The sequence below is a fragment of the Protopterus annectens genome, chromosome 2.part0 (assembly GCF_019279795.1).
Source record: "Protopterus annectens isolate FY-2018-M chromosome 2.part0, PAN1.0, whole genome shotgun sequence".
Lineage (NCBI taxonomy): Eukaryota > Metazoa > Chordata > Ceratodontiformes > Protopteridae > Protopterus > Protopterus annectens.
In genome coordinates this window covers 104,301,227-104,314,392 of record NC_056728.1, presented here as the reverse complement: position 1 = coordinate 104,314,392, position 13,166 = coordinate 104,301,227, and positions in this window count along the sequence as shown.

Here is a 13,166-nt window from a genome sequence, read left to right as displayed (position 1 = left end):
CTCATAACGTGATATACAGTACAGAATATAATAAGAGACATTCCAATGCATGTACGTTCTGATGACTATACAATATCATCATAGTAGCGCCAGAGGGGGGCTGCGTTATAACATGTTATCTTTCAGTCAGAGTATTCTACGCCCCGAGGTGCACAGCATCGTTCGCAAGGCAGTACCCTGCTATATACTCTCTTAACATGTGTCAGCCAAATTCCCACTCATACACAGTACCAGCGCATCTGCAAATTAAAGAAACAATACTTCACATCCTGCCTAGCCCAATCCCCCAGGCGACATTCAGATGCATTGCTCAGGGCAAACACAAGTGACATACAGGCCATTCCATAAGTTATGAAGAGCAATAACCATTTCTAATGTATAACCTACTATGGCTAAGCAGCATGGAGAAACTTGTAACTTGGCTGATCCCCACCTCACCGATAGGGTTTTAATATAATACCAGAATCGACGCATTAAAAACATTGCATGCATATTTTGAACCACAGAGATCTGCTGCTAATAATGAAGTACTGCAAAATCTAGAAAGCGGACAGCACAATGCATATGTTACTATTCATGTGGTGGCAACCTTTTCAAAAAATTTTAAACAACAAAATATTTCTTGATAGCAATCTCTTCTATCTGCATTATCACATTCTGTTATACACTGCTCAGGGCTCCGCAGCAAGTCAAGTGCAGTCATCTGTTCCGCAATTCCAACCCCCCAGCTAACTCCAAAACTGCCATCCATCCGAGTCCTCCCTTCATACATACGGAAGACAGTACCTTTCAAAATAGACGTCTTCTCTGCTACCGGAACCATAAATACAGGTCGGGTATCCTGGCGGTATGTCTTCCTTCGTTCTCGTTGAGGTAATGCAACCAGGGATGAGCGAGAAAGATGAATCAGCCATACCCAGGATTTGTTATTTTGTCCTGTAGCTTTAAGGTTGCTTTGCAGTCTGGGAGGTTCGCAGGCACGTTGAGGTCACGCAAGGTTCATACGCCTTCTGGGATTCGTAGTTAAAGGTGGTAAGGATGATTCCTCATGTCCACGAGGTAGCGTTTGCTTAAGGCTTCAGGAGACCATGAAGCGAGGGCCAAGAAACTAGACACTGTAGGCAGGATTTAAAATCTCAGGCCCATCTTCGATCTGGTACTTCCAAGGCGATGTCTTATTTTAAGGTAAGTGAATTCTTCTGGGACAAGACAGGCTTAGATATACGGGTTTTAATTGCAACTCATTTAATATTGTAACAGCAATAAATTGATAAGGACTGATTATTTCGTTTCCTTACCCGGGTTGATTCCGAAATGTTTGGTAAATATGATTGAAGCCTCTTCTTTATTGCAAATTGTGAATCTCTGATCCTGGGTTGAAAATGATAGATAGCTGGGGTACTTCATTTGGAACCTAATGTTTTTGTTAATAAGATAGGCACAGTATGGGGCTAATTGCTGTCTTGCCAGCTTGATTTGTTGTGGTAGGTCCTGTGAAATGGATATTTTCATACCTTGCCATGTTATTGTTTTTTTGAGCTTAGCTGCAGCTAACAGCTTGTGAACATGGTAGAAGTTCAGTATTTTAGCATACACAATTCTAGGGTTGGTGGCCATCGAGGGGGCTCTTAAAGCTCTGTGTGCTCTTTCTATTGTGATTTGTTTAACCTCTTGTTCATCCTCCAGCAAAAGTTTAAAGATGGATGTTAGTACTTCTGGCAGTTTGTTATGTTCGACGGTTTCATGGATACCTCTTATGATTAGATTGTTTCTTCTGGACCTAGCTTCGAGATCTAATATTTTTGAATGTAGTTCCTGAATTGATTTTTTATTTATGTTCATCTCATCCTGCAAGTTATCTATTTTGATGTCCTGGTCCATTATTTTGGATTCCATTTTATCCAGCCTGGTTAATATCTTGTCTGTAGATGATCCGATAGCCTTTGTCTGGTCAGCTAGATTTTGTATCGCATCTTGCAAAGGTTGTAGTGCAGCTTTTAGCTCATCCAGGTTAGAGCTTTCTGTTTTACCTTTAGTTATACTAGCATTTTTATTAGTAGTGTCACAGGCCTTCTGGAATCTGGCTCTTTTAGAAGTGGAAGTAGAATCTTTCTCTGGAGAGTTAATAGCTGTAAATTTGGTTTTTGTAGTTTGGCTTTCCATATCTTCTGATGCTAGTGGCATTTTGATTGTTGATTGTTGATTGTTAAGAGTATGAAGCAGAAAGTTAGCAGAGCTCTTTTTCTAATTTAGTTTCAGGTTCTTTGTCCCAGCCTCACACTGCACTGGATTCACATGTGGTCACCGGATGCAGAGGTAATCAGCAAAAATCCAGCCCCAAAGGTAAGAGTTTCAGATTTTTTTTTTTGCCTCCAGTATGTGATACGAAGTGTAAGTCTATTTAATCCATATTTCTGATGAGAAGATTGTTAAGTCTTACATATATAATAAGCGGAGAAGTATTTACGTGGTGCTCTCCTGAGTTTCAGCACTCCTTACAGGACAGCGGCCATCTTGGAAGTCCAATATGAAGCGCTTTTCATCGCTGCCCATACAGCAACTTCTTCAGATAAAAAATGAGAACTTACAAGTCATACTTAAGTACTAAAGACATCACATGTTAAAATGTATCACATGTTAAGATACAACATATCAAACCAAAGCAGTGCAACACACATACAAATCAACTTCAAAGTAAATTATACTTAATGAAAATGTAAAACCAATTTATACAATATTATCTTTTTAAACTTTTTAACTTCAATAAACAGGCGATATTACAAGCTACGTTAAGACTTGGGCTAGAAAAAGCATTGAGTCTTAGTTGCTAGGCTAATTCACATTCCTCTAACAGTAAGTTAACAGGACCCCCTCTACTGTCAGAGTGTATTTGGAATATTGCCTTAAATAAAAACTTATGACCCCCACTCAAACAAGAGTGTTTGGCCAGGGAATTATCACCCTTATTTTTATCTGTTGCATGAGTATGTTCGTAAACTCTGTCATGGAGTCTACGTTCTGTTTTCCCAATGTAATAAGCAGTGCAAGATGTGCACAAAGCAATATACACCACTAGTTCTGAGTTACAATTCAATTTGTACTTCAGTTCATACTTCCTCTCACTAATGGTAAAGGTCTTGACTGTTTCCTTAAATTTGCACATCCTGCATGCTCCAGAAATGTACATCCCTGCATATCTACTTGAACACATTAATTCATTTCTTTCAAGTAGGTTTTTGAGGTTAGAACCCCTTCTAAAAACTAGTCTAGGAAAACTACCTAATTTTTCTACTAAGAGTTTGTCATTGTTGATAAACTCCCAATTCTTATATAATATCAGACGTACCAACTCGCTGTTGCTACTAAATGTAGTTATGAAACTACTTCTAGAGTTAGCCATCAAGTTAGCAGTAGTCAACATTGCAAGTGATCACATGTCCACAAGATCAAGGCTAGTGTAACCTAAATCAGTCACACTCAATAAAAAGGGTTCACTCAAGATGGGATTGATTGTCCCATTTTGTCTTTTAAATTGTACCTCTACAAGTGAATCTATAAGGCTTGTGGGATAACCACGTTGTTGAAACATTCCACTTAAAAGTCTACATTCATCAGTAAAATCATCGTCTAAAGTGACCATTTTTGCTGCTCTGATTAATTGCCCCTTAACAATAGAACATTTTTGTGAGAAATGTGGCAGCTTGAAAAGTGAAGAAATTAATTACAGTACGTGTCTTTTCTAAAGATTTTAGACACATATCTGTTGTTCAATATATCTTTGGTTAACTTAATATCCAGGTAATCAATAGTATTACAATCAAAATTGAATGTAAATTCAAAAAATTCTGTCGTATTATTTAAGCAGTTGACAAATATTTCAGCCTGTATTCTATCACCACTAAAAACAATAAATATATCATCCAAGAAATGTGTGTAATAGATGAGGATCACCATGTGGTTGGAGTTGTTGAAAATAAATTCTTTTTCCCAGTATGTCATTACTAAATTGGCTAATCTAGCTCCACATGGTGAACCCATCGCCACACCTCTCTTCTGGAGGTAGTACTCCTTATTGAAAGTAAAGTAGTTGTTTGTGAGAATAATATCCAAGAGTGCCTCTATAAGATGTCTCATGTGTTGGTGCCCCCTTAGCCTTAATCATTAAGCTTACCCATTCAACTCCCTCTAAATGGGGAATTGAGGTATAAAGATCCTTGACATCGATAGTCAAAAAGTTGTTGTCTATGTCGAACGTAAGGTCATTAATCTTTTGTAAAAACAAACAAGAATATTTACACACATTTGGTTCAGACTTCAAGTATTTTTGTAAAATAGAATCCACAACCTTTGCACATGGATATGTGATGGAATCCCTTCCATCTATCAGGGGTCTCCATTGGAGGGGTTGAGTAAGCATTTGTGCACCTTGAGAATACCAAACATCACAGGAATTTTGGGCCATGGGACTGACATATAGTTAAATATATCAATATTAATTATAACCTCAATAAATAGGTCATTTAAGTAACCTTTAATACGACCATAGGCAACATTAATTTCATTAAGTGATGCTTTTACATAAGCATCACTATTCAATAATAGTCCTATTCTAGTGTTGTACTCAGGAAAGTCAAAGATGGCCAACCCGCCCCCTTTATCAGGCTTGACCACCCGTACTTGAAGAGACCTTAAAGAATGTAACGCTAACATTTTGTCATGTGTGACGTTGACGTTTTTAGTTCTTCTAATGCTAGGGTACCATCTGGTGTCAGTGGCATCCTCAAATCTAACTCACCTACACTTTCAAAAATACTGAGCACTGGATGTAATGGAGGGTTAAATATACTTGGAGCTCTGAAAACCTGGTTGTTATCAACAGTATTACCAAATAAAATTGCAAGGTTAAGCTGTCTAACAAAGAACTATAGATCCATGACTGAATGAACAATATCCAAATGTCTACTAGGCACAAATGTTTTACCCTTGGCCAGAAGGTCAATAAGAACAGGTTCAATAGTAGTGGATGAATAATTAAAAATATTAAAGTCATCCAATGAATTCTTCAATACAGTAACAGATCGGTCTCTGTCCTGTGCTATCTCCTGCGCCTGTTGTTTCTCTGTTTGTTCTTTTGATTCTGATTGTACTGTCTCTTTGGGATAGCACCAGAGTGTGTGGACCTCTGAAAATTTGAATTATTAATACCAACATTTGAGTCCTGTTGATTAATAGCTGCCCAATTATTATTGCTGTTACGAATCCGCTCACTACGTCTCACGTTTTCCTGGTCAGGGTTAACCTCCCCAATAACTTCAGTGTTAACATTCTTAGAATTGTTGCCTTCTAGTTGTGCTGAATTGTTGGAAATAATTAACGGCCCTACTTGGGCCAAAGATGGCCTTGGGTAAGCTATGCCGTTGTCATATGCCAAACGGTCTCTCTTCATTTTTTTAACCTTGTTAGATTTTAACCTGTCGAGCAGTTGATTGATACTAGAAAAACACCTTTCATAATCGAATTTGTATCTTATAAACTCCGAGTTTAAGGAAATATCAGTGTTTAAGTCTGATACTTCCTTGGTTAACTCTTCAATTTGAAGTGAATAGTGTTTGAATATGAATTAATGTGTTCAAGTAGATATGCAGGGATGTCTATTTGTGGTGCATTCAGGATGTGCAAATTTATGGAAATAGTCAAGACCTTTACCATTAGTGGGAGGAAGTATGAATTGAAGTACAAATTGAATTGTAACTCAAAACTAGTGGTATATATTGCTTTGTGCACATCTTGCAATGCTTATTACATTGGGAAAATGGAACGTAGACTCCGTGATAGAGTTTATGAACATACTCATGCAATAGATAAAAATAAGGGTGATAATTCCCTGGCCAAACACTCTTGTTTGAGTGGGGGTCATAAGTTTTTATTTAAGGCAATAGACCAAATACACTCTGACAGTAGAGGGGGTCCTGTTAACTTACTGTTAGAGGAATGTGAATTAGCCTGGCAGCTAAGACTCAATGCTTTTTCTAGCCCAGGTCTTAACGTAGCTTGTAATATCGCCTGTTTATTGAAGTTAAAAAGTTTAAGAAGGTGATATTGTATAAGGTTTTACATTTTCATTAAGTATAATTTACTTTGAAGTTGATTTGTATGTGTGTTGCACTGCTTTGGTTTGATACGTTGTATCTTAACATGTGATACATTTTAACGTGATGTCTTTGGTACTTTAGTATGACTTGTAAGTTCTCATTTTTTATCTGAAGAAGTTTCTGTATGGGCAGCGACGAAAAGTGCTTCATATTAAATCAGTTTTACTTTACTTTGGGCTTCTGGATTCGTTTGTTTTGGTTTCTACAGTCTTGTTAAATTTCCAGCATGTTTCGAGTGTTTGTTTCATGGCGTTTGTTGTCTCTAGCAGCCCAAGTAGTCCTAACTTGTTCGGCTCATCACAGCCACAAACTGACTTATTGAACATTACCTCATTGATAAACGCCTTAACTACGCGTGTAGATATGATGGCTTCCCGCCTGGATTCAGTAGATGAACGGAACCTACATTGTGGTCCATTTCAGCAGACTGGCCTTAGTGGTGTTTCTGCACAACAAGGAGGCGCACAAGAAGTTTCGAATACGCCACCAACTAACAACAATCAGGGCAGTGCTTCTTTATCTTTAAGTACCAACGTTTCTATACGTCCAGCACAACAAGCATTAAGAGGTTACATTGGTAATGCTAATACTCATTTAAACAAGCAAGTGAATTTGCAGAACGGTGTTGTGGGGCTTATCGGTGCTTCACAATTTAATGACTGGGTGAATGATACCACCAAGTTCATGACGGGTTTCGGACGTAGTCAGATGCAACCGGCTAACAACATCGAAGAGCAACAGGTCAGTTCTCGCTCGCTTAGTGATAAACTGAAATTACTTGATGTCAAGCTCCTTAAACTTAAAAAACTACAGCTTGAAGCAGTATACTTCAAGGAATGTTTAAGTGAATGAGTAGTACCTAAGGGGTTGCATTTTCACCAATACCCCATGGACCTAGTTGCTGACTCTGTTTCACTTAGAACTGAATACCTTATTTGACCAGCAAGGGTTTGATTTAATGCAGCTAATGATAAAACACTATTCACTTCAAATTGAAGAGTTAACCAAGGAAGTATCAGACTTAAACACTAATATTACCTTAAACTCTGAGTTTGTAAGATACAAATTCGATTATGAAAGGTGTTTTTCTAGTATCAATCAACTGCTCGACAGGTTAAAATATAACAAGGTTAAAAAAATGAAGAGAGACCGTTTGGCATATGACAACGGCACAGCTTACCCGAGGCCATCTTTGGCCCAAGTAGGGCCGTTAATTATTTCCAACAATTCGGCACAACTAGAAGGCAACAATTCTAACAATGTTAACACTGAAGTTATTGGGGAGGTTAACCCTGACCAGGAAAACATGAGACGTAGTGAGCAGATTCATAACAATAATAATAATCAGGCAGCTATTAATCAACAGGACTCGAATGCTGGTGTTAATAATTCAAATTTTCAGAGGTCCACACACTCTGGTGCTATCCCAAAGAGACAGTACAATCAGAACCAAAAGAACAAACAGTGAAACAACAGGCGCAGGAGATAGCACAGGACAGAGACCAATCTGTTACTGTACTGAAGAATTCTTTGGGTGACTTTAATATTTTTAATTATTCATCCACTACTATTGAACCTGTTCTTATTGACCTTCTGGCCAAGGGTAACACATTTGTGCCTAGTAGACGTTTGGATATTGCTCATTCAGTCATGGATCTAAAGTTCTTTGTTAGACAGCTTACCCTTGCAATTTTATTTGGTAATACTGTTGATAACAACCAGGTTTTCAGAGTTCCAAGTATATTTAACCCTCCATTACATCCAGTGCTCAGTATATTTGAAAGTGTAGGTGAGTTAGATTTGAGGCATGCCACTGACACCAGATGGTACCCTAGTATTAGAAGAACTAAAAACATCAACGTCACACATGACAAAATGTTAGCGTTACATTCTTTAAGGTCTCTTCAAGTACGGGTGGTCAAGCCTGATAAAGGGGGTGGGTTGGCCATCTTTGACTTTCCTGATTACAACACTAGAATGGGACTATTATTGAATAGTGATGCTTATGTAAAAGCATCACTTAATGAAGTTAATGTTGCCTATGGTCGTATTAAAGGTTACTTAAATGACCTATTTATTGAGGCTATAATTAATATTGATATCTTTAACTATATGTCAGTCCCATGGCTCAAAATTCCTGTGATGTTTGGTATTCCCAAGGTGCACAAATGCTTACTCAACCCCCCAATGAGACCCCTGATAGATGGGAGGGGTTCCATCACATATCCATGTGTGAAGGTTGTGAATTCTATTTTACAAAAATACTTGAAGTCTGAACCCCAGGTGTGTAAAGGTTCTTGGTCATTTTTACAAAAGATTAATGACCTTACTTTCGACATAACAACAACTTTTTGAATATCGACGTCAAGGATCTTTATACCGCAATTCCCCATTTAGAGGGAGTTGAATGGGTAAGCTTACTGCTTAAGGCTAAGGGGCACCAACACATGAGACACATTTTATAGAGACACTCTTGGATATTACTCTCACAAACAACTACTTTACTTTCAATAAGGAGTTCTACCTCCAGAAGAGAGGTGTGGCGATGGGTTCACCATGTGGAGCTAGATTAGCCAATTTAGTAATGGCATACTGGGAAAAAGAATTTATTTTCAACAACTCCCACCACATGGTGATCCTCATCTATTACACATGTTTCTTGGATGATATATTTATTGTTTTTAGAGGTGATAGAATACAGGCTGAAATATTTGTCAACTACTTGAATAATACGACAGAATTTTTTGAATTTACATTCAATTTTGATTGTAATACTATTGATTACCTGGATATTAAGTTAACCAAAGATATATTGAACAACAGATACGTGTCTAAAATCTTTAAAAAAGACACGTACTGCAATTTATTCTTCACTTTTCAAGCTGCCACCCTTTCTCACAAAAACGTTCTATTGTTAAGGGGCAATTAATCAGAGCAGCAAAAATGGTCACTTTAGATGAAGATTTTACTGATAAATGTAGATTTTAAGTGGAATGTTTCAACAACGTGGTTATCCCACAAGCCTTATAGATTCACTTGTTGAGGTGCAAGTTAAAAGACAAAATGGGACAATCAAGCCCATCTTGAGTGAAGCCTTTTTATTGAGTGTGACTGATTTAGGTTACACTAGCCTTAATTTTGTGGACATGCGTCCACTTGCAATGTCGACTACTGGTAACTTGATGGCTAACTCTAGAAGTAGTTTCATAACTACATTTAGTAGCAACAGCGAGTTGGTACGTCTGATATTATATAAGAATTGGGAGTTTATCAACAATGACAAACTTTTAGTAGAAAAATTAGGTAGTTTTCCTCGACTAGTTTTTAGAAGGAGTTTTAACCTCAAAAACCTACTTGAAAGAAATGAATTAATGTGTTCAAGTAGATATGCAGGGATGTATATTTGTGGTGCATGCAGGATGTGCAAATTTATGGAAATAGTCAAGACCTTTACCATTAGTGGGAGGAAGTATGAACTGAAGTACAAATTGAATTGTAACTCAAAACTAGTGGTATATATTGCTTTGTGCACATCTTGCACTGCTTATTACATTGGGAAAACAGAACGTAGACTCCGTGATAGAGTTTACGAACATACTCATGCAATAGATAAAAATAAGGGTGATAATTCCCTGGCCAAACACTCTTGTTTGAGTGGGGGTCATAAGTTTCTATTTAAGGCAATAGACCAAATACACTCTGACAGTAGAGGGGGTCCTGTTAACTTACTGTTAGAGGAATGTGAATTAGCCTGGCAGCTAAGACTCAATGCTTTTTCTAGCCCAGGTCTTAACGTAGCTTATATATCGCCTGTTTATTGAAGTTAAAAAGTTTAAAAAGGTGATATTGTATAAATTGGTTTTGCATTTTCATTAAGTATAATTTACTTTGAAGTTGATTTGTATGTGTGTTGCACTGCTTTCGTTTGATACCTTGTATCTTAACATGTGAAACATTTTAACATGTGATGTCTTTAGTACTTAAGTATGACTTTAAGTTCTCATTTTTTATCTGAAGAAGTTGCTGTATGGGCAGCAATGAAAAGCGCTTCATATTAAATCAGTTTTACTTTACTTTGGGCTTCTGGATTTGTTTGTTTTGGTGTATGCATATATACTTATAACGAACTCGCTGACCTCCACGAGGCGGGCCAATTAGAATCAGGCCATCTAACCCTGACATGCCTGGATCCATAATTTCATACCCATAGTTCCACCACCCCACCCGAGTTCGACATACACACAAACCATCCATTTTCCGGTTGCTATCACAGCCACGACACACCTCCACACATTGCCCTCTCCCCAGCATTTGGGGCCCTACACGTATGTTGTCCCAACGCATGTATTATCAGGCTCTCCCACCATTTAGTCCTTGAACATACCTGCCTTTGCTTGTGTAACAGTCGGAGTTCCAACCATCCTAGCAATTTTTGTGTAGTCCCACCAGGGACTACCCTGTGATTGTTTATAAAGTAGACTTAGCAGATCGGCAATGTTACTCCCACCAGTAGTATCCTGCCTGTGGTGTGAGTAGCATTGCTTTGCTCACCCCTTCCCAGCTGGGTCTGACATACACTGACAGCACTAAATAATACTGGAGTTGCTGCTGATTCCCTTCTCATTCTTTTTGTATGCTTTATTGTTACGACTTTCATTCTTCATATATATATATATATATATATATATATATATATATATATATATATATATATATATATATATATATATATATTATATATCTGTATATACACATGCACATACATCTACATAATTATATACATTTCCTATATTGGGCACTGCTTACACCCGCGCAAGTGCACTCAGACTTGCTTACTGGTACTTATATGTGTTTACTAGTGCTTATTTGTGCTTAATCCCGCTTACTAGTGCCTTATTCATTATGACACTACCACTTTGATTGCATGACATTATTTAAACATTTCATACAGTACTCCAGTTCACATTTACATGTTATTATGTAGGTTATACAGCAAAACGACATTCCACATGGAAAATGATATGTGCTATAGTTGGCCTCGAACTGTGCATGCCTGCTCATTAGGCGGATGCTCTAACCATTACACTATTGACGTTAACATTAATTCTGCATGTTTTCTCTGTTGGTTGATTTTGATATGTAAGCTACGCTAAGCAGGGGGCAGCGACATGCAAACACACTGCGCTTTGCTTACACTTTCGATATTGAAGCAATACAAATGTAAAATAGGGACACGGGGAATCTAATTGTGAAAGTTCTAGGGACGAGGCTCAACATTCCACTACATCCTTGTGTGTTTACTACTTTGATTTTATTTCAGTGTTTGTGGACACTCTTTTATGCTTAGCTTACATTTCAGTAAACACGGACACTGAATGAATTGCTTACTATTACAGGCAGGATCTAATAGTAAGCATAGTAGGTTGTGCAACTGGGCTTGTTTCTGCCTCCGTAGAGCACTTGAACATGCCCCCTGCACTCGCACACATTTCCTGTGCACGTCGAGGGTGCGGCAGCGCGCCCTCATAAATATTCATATGGTGCTGCTGCACCATATGTAATGGGGACACTTGGCGCAAGGCTAAAACCGTCCTTGCGCCTGTTCTTATTAGCATTTGTATAAAACATTCCATGCTATAAAGTGCATGTTATATTGTAACGCCATCTTGTATAGTGTGCTGTCAGGGGTATTTTAAAAGTGGGGGAGTCTTTTCAATGATTGTTGTATATGTTAAAGATATTAAAGCAAACAAGTACTTTTTTAGTTGTAAGAAATATGGGCTTTACACTATAACAAGAGAAGAAAGTCTGAACAGAAGGAAGGTTAAGTTAATATAATGCTTTAATTTTGGGCTGTTGGGTTGGCAGGTGGAGTGCAAAAGTGTACTGATCATATTATATGTACATTAAGGATAATATTTCCCTTGTTTTTACAAGGGTGGATCTCAATATTAATGTCCTTGGCTTAAGCTAAAAACAAGTATTTTTGTAAGCAAACAGACTTGAAAAATAACACAAAATTATGAAAGACATGAAAATGCTAAGTATCTTGCATACTGTCAGTGACAGATAAGATGTCTTCAGCTGAAAGCAGTTGACCAGGGGAATTCTGTACATTACAAGCAATTAAAGTCAATCACCATAAGCACGTTCTTCCTGGTAGTTAGGCTTTGTATACTTTAACTGCATAAAATAATTAAGAATCACAAAACGCTGATACTACTCCTCTATAGGAAAATGTAGCCAACAGTCCTGAGATGTATAAGAACACAGCTTTATTCCAGAGTGACAAAAAGTGAGCGCTTTCGCCAAACGGCTTTTTCAGACTTTACAAATAGCACTCATGTGAAGTAATTTAAATACCCCTCCCTTTACAATGATTGGTAGGAGCACATTTCAAAATAATTACATAAATAATCAGCTTATAAAATTAATAAAATTTATAAAATTTAACCAAATACATTATTAGAACTTATAACCATTAAACTTTGTATATGCCTGACTACAGTAAATACGTAAACCTAACTAGTACAATGAAACAAAAATACTCAATAAAATGTGTATGCGCCTGATGATACTTGTATGCATAATAGCAGAAACAGGTACACATACATATAGTTTAAGAAATACATAACATAATAATTAATCATTTGGGTCTGAAGATCCTTCTATTCTTCAGAACAGGTTTAATTTGAACTTTATCGTTCAAACCTGGTGGTTCATCTGCTTTCAACCTAATTATCCATCTAAGTTCACACTCAAGGGTCAAATTTATAACATCACCTCCTCTAAAACTAGTATATATAAGTTGTAGAACGCTGAATTTAAAAGTGTGATGTGATCCCGCTATCTGATGGTGTTTGGCCAAGGCGTTTACTTCAGACCCTATCCTAATGTGATAGTTGTGTTCTCTAATGCGAACTTTCAATGTCCTGTTGGTCTTGCCAACATAAAATGATGGACATGTAATGCAACTTGCCAGATAAACAACATTTTTACTATTACAATTACTGT